The sequence below is a fragment of the Emys orbicularis genome, chromosome 12, assembly GCF_028017835.1.
Source record: "Emys orbicularis isolate rEmyOrb1 chromosome 12, rEmyOrb1.hap1, whole genome shotgun sequence".
NCBI lineage: Eukaryota > Metazoa > Chordata > Testudines > Emydidae > Emys > Emys orbicularis.
This window is the reverse complement of record NC_088694.1, coordinates 44,058,161-44,063,830: the sequence shown is the minus strand read 5'-3', so window position 1 is coordinate 44,063,830 and position 5,670 is coordinate 44,058,161. Positions and strand designations below refer to the sequence as shown.

At 39.8% G+C, this 5,670-nt stretch overlaps 1 pseudogene; it reads left to right on the top strand.

The window, feature by feature from the left end:
- Positions 1-393: 393 nt before the first annotated feature.
- LOC135886268 (olfactory receptor 10A4-like) lies at positions 394-2,040 on the top strand (annotated as a pseudogene).
- The last annotated feature ends 3,630 nt before the right edge of the window (positions 2,041-5,670 follow it).

The following is a 5,670-nucleotide window of genomic DNA, read 5'->3' as shown; positions in this document are numbered from 1 at the left end:
TTTCATCTTGCAAACTCTTTCTAGCAAGGGGATGAGACAAAGATCCTCAAATGGTGTAAATCAGTATAGCTCATTGTACAACCATGGAGCTATTAAGATTTACACTAGCTGAGGGACTGGACCTTGGTGTTCTGTATGCTGAGAGAAACCAATGCATTTAGGATGCTGCTTTGATATTAGGAACAATTTAAACTGTTCTTTAATATTTAGGAAAGAATAACAACATTTGTTTAGTACCCACTAGGCCAAAATCCTCCACTGATTTCAACATTCTTACATCGGAGATGAAATTGACCCATAATGATTTTCATTCTGCAAAGTGTTTTAACCATGTTGGGCTCAGCACCATCAGTTTACTCATACAGCCAATTTTAGTCTGAAGGCTCCCAACAGATGGGAAACCAGTATGAATTGGTACAATTCGCATGGACCTGTTTGGTGTCTCTAATATTCAGCACCAATGTTTCTTTCTTTGTCACATCTACGGATAAGTCCTTATTTATGTGAGTTATGACTTCAGTGGGAATGCTTGCATTAGCATGATTATTCTCATGATGAAGATATGAGTGAGATCAGAATTTTGCCCTCATTTGGAAATCTTATTTGGTAAAACATGGCTGTAGAAGAACATTCCCAAAAGGGGAAGAAAACAAGAAAGACTGATTCCTTTTGAAATTTTCATGTAGAGAGAGAAAAAAATGTGTTAGAAGAGGAAGAATAGATCCCCTGATGCTGGAAACTGGTATACCTCCATTGCTGGTATAAACTGATGTAGCTCATTTAGAGTCAAAGCATCAGATCCTGATCTGTTGAAATCAGCTGTAGTTCCACTGGTGCCAACGTGGTCAGATCTCTAGCTGATTTACATTGGCATAGCTTGATTGATGTCAATACAGCTACACCATTTCACATGTGCTGATGAATGGGCGCATTTACATATTTATATACAGAACTTCAGCAAGTTTTAGCCTGAAGGGTTGCAGGAGATGGGAAACCAGTTGCTTAATTCACATCCACGTTTGGTATTCCTCAGGTCTAGCTCCACTGTCTCTTTCTTTGTCACCCCTATAGTTGACCTGTTCTGAGAGTGACCCTGGAGAGAACCAGACCATCTCTGATGTTTTCATCCTGGTGGGGTTTTTGTACCTTAAAAAGCTGCAGATTGTTCTGTTTCTAGTGCTTCTTGTCACCTACCTGGTCACCCTATTAGGGAACCTGCTCATTATCATCCTGATAAAGCTGAACTCCTTACTCCACACCCTCATGTATTTCTTCCTGGTGAACCTGTCCTTCTTGGAAATCTGCTACACAACGAGTATGGTCCGTCAGCTGCTGGTTCACTTCCTGGTGGAACAAAAGACCATCTCCATTGTGGACTATGCGGTCCAGATGTTTGTCTTCACCATCATGGGCCTCACGGAATGCTGCCTTGTAGTAGCCATGGCGTATGACCACTACATGGCCATACGCAACTCCTTGCACTACACAGTCATCATGAGTTGCCGGGGGTGCACACAACTAGTGGGTGCATCATGGACAATCAGCATCCTGGTGGAAATGGTTCACACCACTTGGTTCTTCAGCCTGCCCTTCTGTGACTCCAACCGCATCCACCACTTCTTCTGTGACATCCCACCAGTGCTGAAGATGGCATGCACGGACACATCTGAGCACAAAATAGTGATCTTCACTTTGACGATGCTCTTCATTATGAGTCCTTTCCTGTATATAATCCTGTCCTACGTACGCATTAACTCCAGCATCCTCAAGCTGCCGATGGTGGAGGGAAGGCGTAGAGCCTTCTCCACCTGGTCATCCCACCTCACGGTGGTGACTCTGCTCTATGGAATGGCCCTTATCATTTACCTGAGGCCCAACTCCATTTCCACCCCAGAGAGTGATCAAATTATTTCCCTCATGTACACAGTTGTGACCCCAGTGTTGAACCCCATAATATACACTCTGAGGAACAAAGAGGTGAAGGGAGCCTTTAGATAAACAATAGAGAAGAGCATCTTTTCACGCAACTGGAGAAATTAGAGAATGAAAAGTAAAGTCAATCAAAATGGGGGAATAACGGAAATGCATAAATATTTTGTTGAATTTCTCCTGAAGACCCTCATATTTTTAATTAAAATGTTGCCATTTGCAATGCTTTGACATCTTCTAAACACGGTGGGAAAATGGGAAGAGAAACTTTTTGTTTCCAAAATGGAAAAAAAAGAAGATCTAAATGTAAAGGAAATTTTCATCAAACTTTTGATAGTCAGAATCTTTTAACCAGATCTAAAGTTCATTGAAAAGTCAAATGAGAATATTTAGTCAAAGTACTTTCCTGATTTTATATCTTCAAAATTTCAAATGCCAAAGGGGAAAAAAAGACAGGTCAAAATGAGAAACATTTCATAAAATGTTCACTTCTTTTTGTGCAAATATAACAATGTTCACCAAAATTTTAAACACAGAAAAATTGCAACCCACTCAACAGAAAAGTCCAATTAGACTTCTCCTTTTTGGTTTGTTTTCAGTTTGTTTGTTTGTTTGTTTGTTTGTTTGTTTGTTTTGTTTGTTTGTTTGTTTGTTTGTTTGTTTTTGGCTGTCTCTTGAATGCATTTCACTCTAGCCTAATTTTAAAGAAACTTCTTCACCATTTATGAATGATTTCCTATGTAAGACACTGATAGAGCTTTCGATGCCTAACGTGATCAGGTCACACAAAAACTCTGGGAGATAGCTCTTGACTTCCATGGCATTTTGCACAGGTGCAGAAGTCTATACTAGCAAATCGGATTGTAAGATCACGGTGCACATCATAGATTCATTGATTAAAAGGCCATAAGGGACCATTTTGATCATCTAGTCTGACATCCTGCTTAACGCAGGGCAGAGAATTTCAACCTGGTGATTCCTGAGTCAAAGAAGCACTGTACATATTTTATATTACATATGTAAAATAATAGCAGTGTTAAAAACTCATATAACTACAAGAGGTTCTATCAATGAATAACAATAATGCACCAAATGCCAGTGTATCTGGTACATATTTGTATAACTAAATGATAAAAATACCTTTCTATAATTCTTATGATAAGAAATACTATTCTGTTTGATTGTCTACCTATATCGCTACCTACGTATAATAAATACCAAAGTAAAAACCTTTATCCCTAGCTCAGCATTTACATGACAGTATGCCTTCTTTCCCTAAATATCCTTATAATGCATTTATAGGAAGCTTAAAATACATTAAGACTCTTAGATGCACTGGCTGATAGTATGTGATTTTTTTCTCTTTGATATAATTTGCTGATTTGATTAAAATGATATTGTTGGGACGATAAGTAATGTGTCACATTGGAAGATGTAAGTAAGAGGTACATACATGTATTGATACACACAAAAAAATCCCTTTCTCTGAGAAACTTAGAAGCAGAGTGGCCCAGGGCAACATGTCCCAGAAACTACAAATTCAGCAAGAAAATTGTAGGCATTAGGTTACACTGGTCTACAATTTTTGAGAAGTCGTCTGCTTCAGAGATAAAATGTGCTATTTATCATGTATTTTGATGTGCTGACAATTAAAACAACTGATTGGCTACTGTTTCTAAGATATTTAAGTTTTTACATTTTAGGTCTATGTATATTGTGTAGATAGTAGAGTTTTAATCATAAATTGTAAACCTAGGTCTTTTCATATGTTTATGGTTGCTTTACATGATAATATTTCACTTGTCCTGTTTATGTAACACTTTAAAAATCAGCAAAAGGGTTATATAAATAAAATTTATTATGAAACAAAAGGCAAAAAACTATTATGTACATAGTTTAGTCCTATTCAGTGTCTACTCTGCGCTTCTTGGCTTGTCTCTTGTAGTCATTAAATGGAGCATCTCTTGTCACTGTCCAGCAATAGTCTGCAAGCATTGATGGGCTCCATTTGCCCTGATAGCGTTGCTCCATTGTTGCAATGTCCTGGTGAAATCGCTCGCCGTGCTCGTCACTGAGAACGAAAATGATGCTTAAAATTGTTGATTGGCTCTAGTTTTCAAGATATGCTATTGGGTCAGTATATACGACCCTTGACTTGGGAATGGCGGAGGATAAGTGAGTTATAAAGGGAAGGGATCTCAATTTAAACCAGAAATGACTAAAATACATCTTTGACTGGATCTATGAATAAATCTATGACTGGGTTTGGACAGTACTTGCTTTTTAGGCAAAACAATGAATGATGCAATCTGAAGCTGGTATTGCGTCATTCATGATATGAATTGCATCATGTTATTCCTAGAAGTCGTGGATGATGCAATCATAACGAAGCTGACATCACTCTGCTGAACAAATTGCCCTATATCAGCTCTAGAAATCATACAGTGTTGTGCTGTCTTATTTGTCAGTGTTTGATTTTGCAAAGGGACACATTTCTGTTTAGCCAAAGTGAGCAGAGATGCCTCGTACTTGTGTGAACAGTGCAGATAACTTCTGCTATGTTTGTGGTGAAGTGACTTGTGCATCACAAAAGCGCAGTATAACCACTATGGTTAAGAAAGCCTATCACCTTTATTTTGGCTGCAAAATTGGAGATCAGGACAAGAGGTGGGCCCCACACATATGCTGCAACACTTGTGCAACAAATCTTCGCCAGTGGTTGAACAGGAAAAGGAAATCTATGCCTTTTGCAGTGCCAATGATTTGGAGAGAGCCAACAGATCATACCAGCAATTGTTACTTCTGCATGGTGCCTCCAGTTGGGAAAGGTGTGTCAAAGAAGAAAAAGTGGACTGTGCATTATCCAAACATTCCATCAGCTATACGCCCAGTACCCCACGGAGAAGGACTGCCGGTTCCTGATGCATCAGAATCATTCTCACTTGAGTCAGACGAGGAAGAGGAAGAGGATGAAACTTCTGGTCCTGAACCATCAATGTCACAGGACCCACATTTTCTCCCATCCTCCTCCTCTGAACCACACCTCATAACACAAGGTGAACTGAATGACCTTGTCAGGGATTTGGAACTACCCAAGAGTAAGGCAGAGCTGTTGGGCTCCAGACTACAGCAGTGGAATCTCCTGGCAGGTGATGTTAGGGTTTCCATGTTCCGTGACCGTCAAAAGGATCTTGTCCCATTCTTCTTCATGGAAGGTGATCTTGTAGCCTGCAACAACATCGATGGTGTGATGGCAGCCCTCAACATCGTTCACGATCCAGATGAGTGGAGACTGATCATTGATTCATCGAAGACGAGTCTTAAAGCTGTTTTACTGCAGAATGGCAATGTTTTGCCATCAATTCCAGTTGGTCATGCAGTCCATATGAAGGAAACCTATGACAACATGAAACAACTTTTGAGGTGCATAAACTATGACCAACATCAGTGGCAGCTTTGTGGCGATTTGAAGGTTGTTGCTCTCTTGCTTGGTCTGCAGATTGGATACACAAAGTACTGCTGTTTTCTCTGCGAATGGGATAGTCGTGCAAGAGATTCCCACTACATCAAGAAAGATTGGCCACTCCGACAGTCATTGGAGCCTGGGAGGAAAAGTGTTCAGCATCCACCACTTGTTGAATCAAGGAAGATTTTGTTACCACCCTTACACATCAAGCTGGATCTGATGAAGAACTTTGTCAAGGCCACTGACAAAACACAAGCAGCTTTCAAGTACCTCCG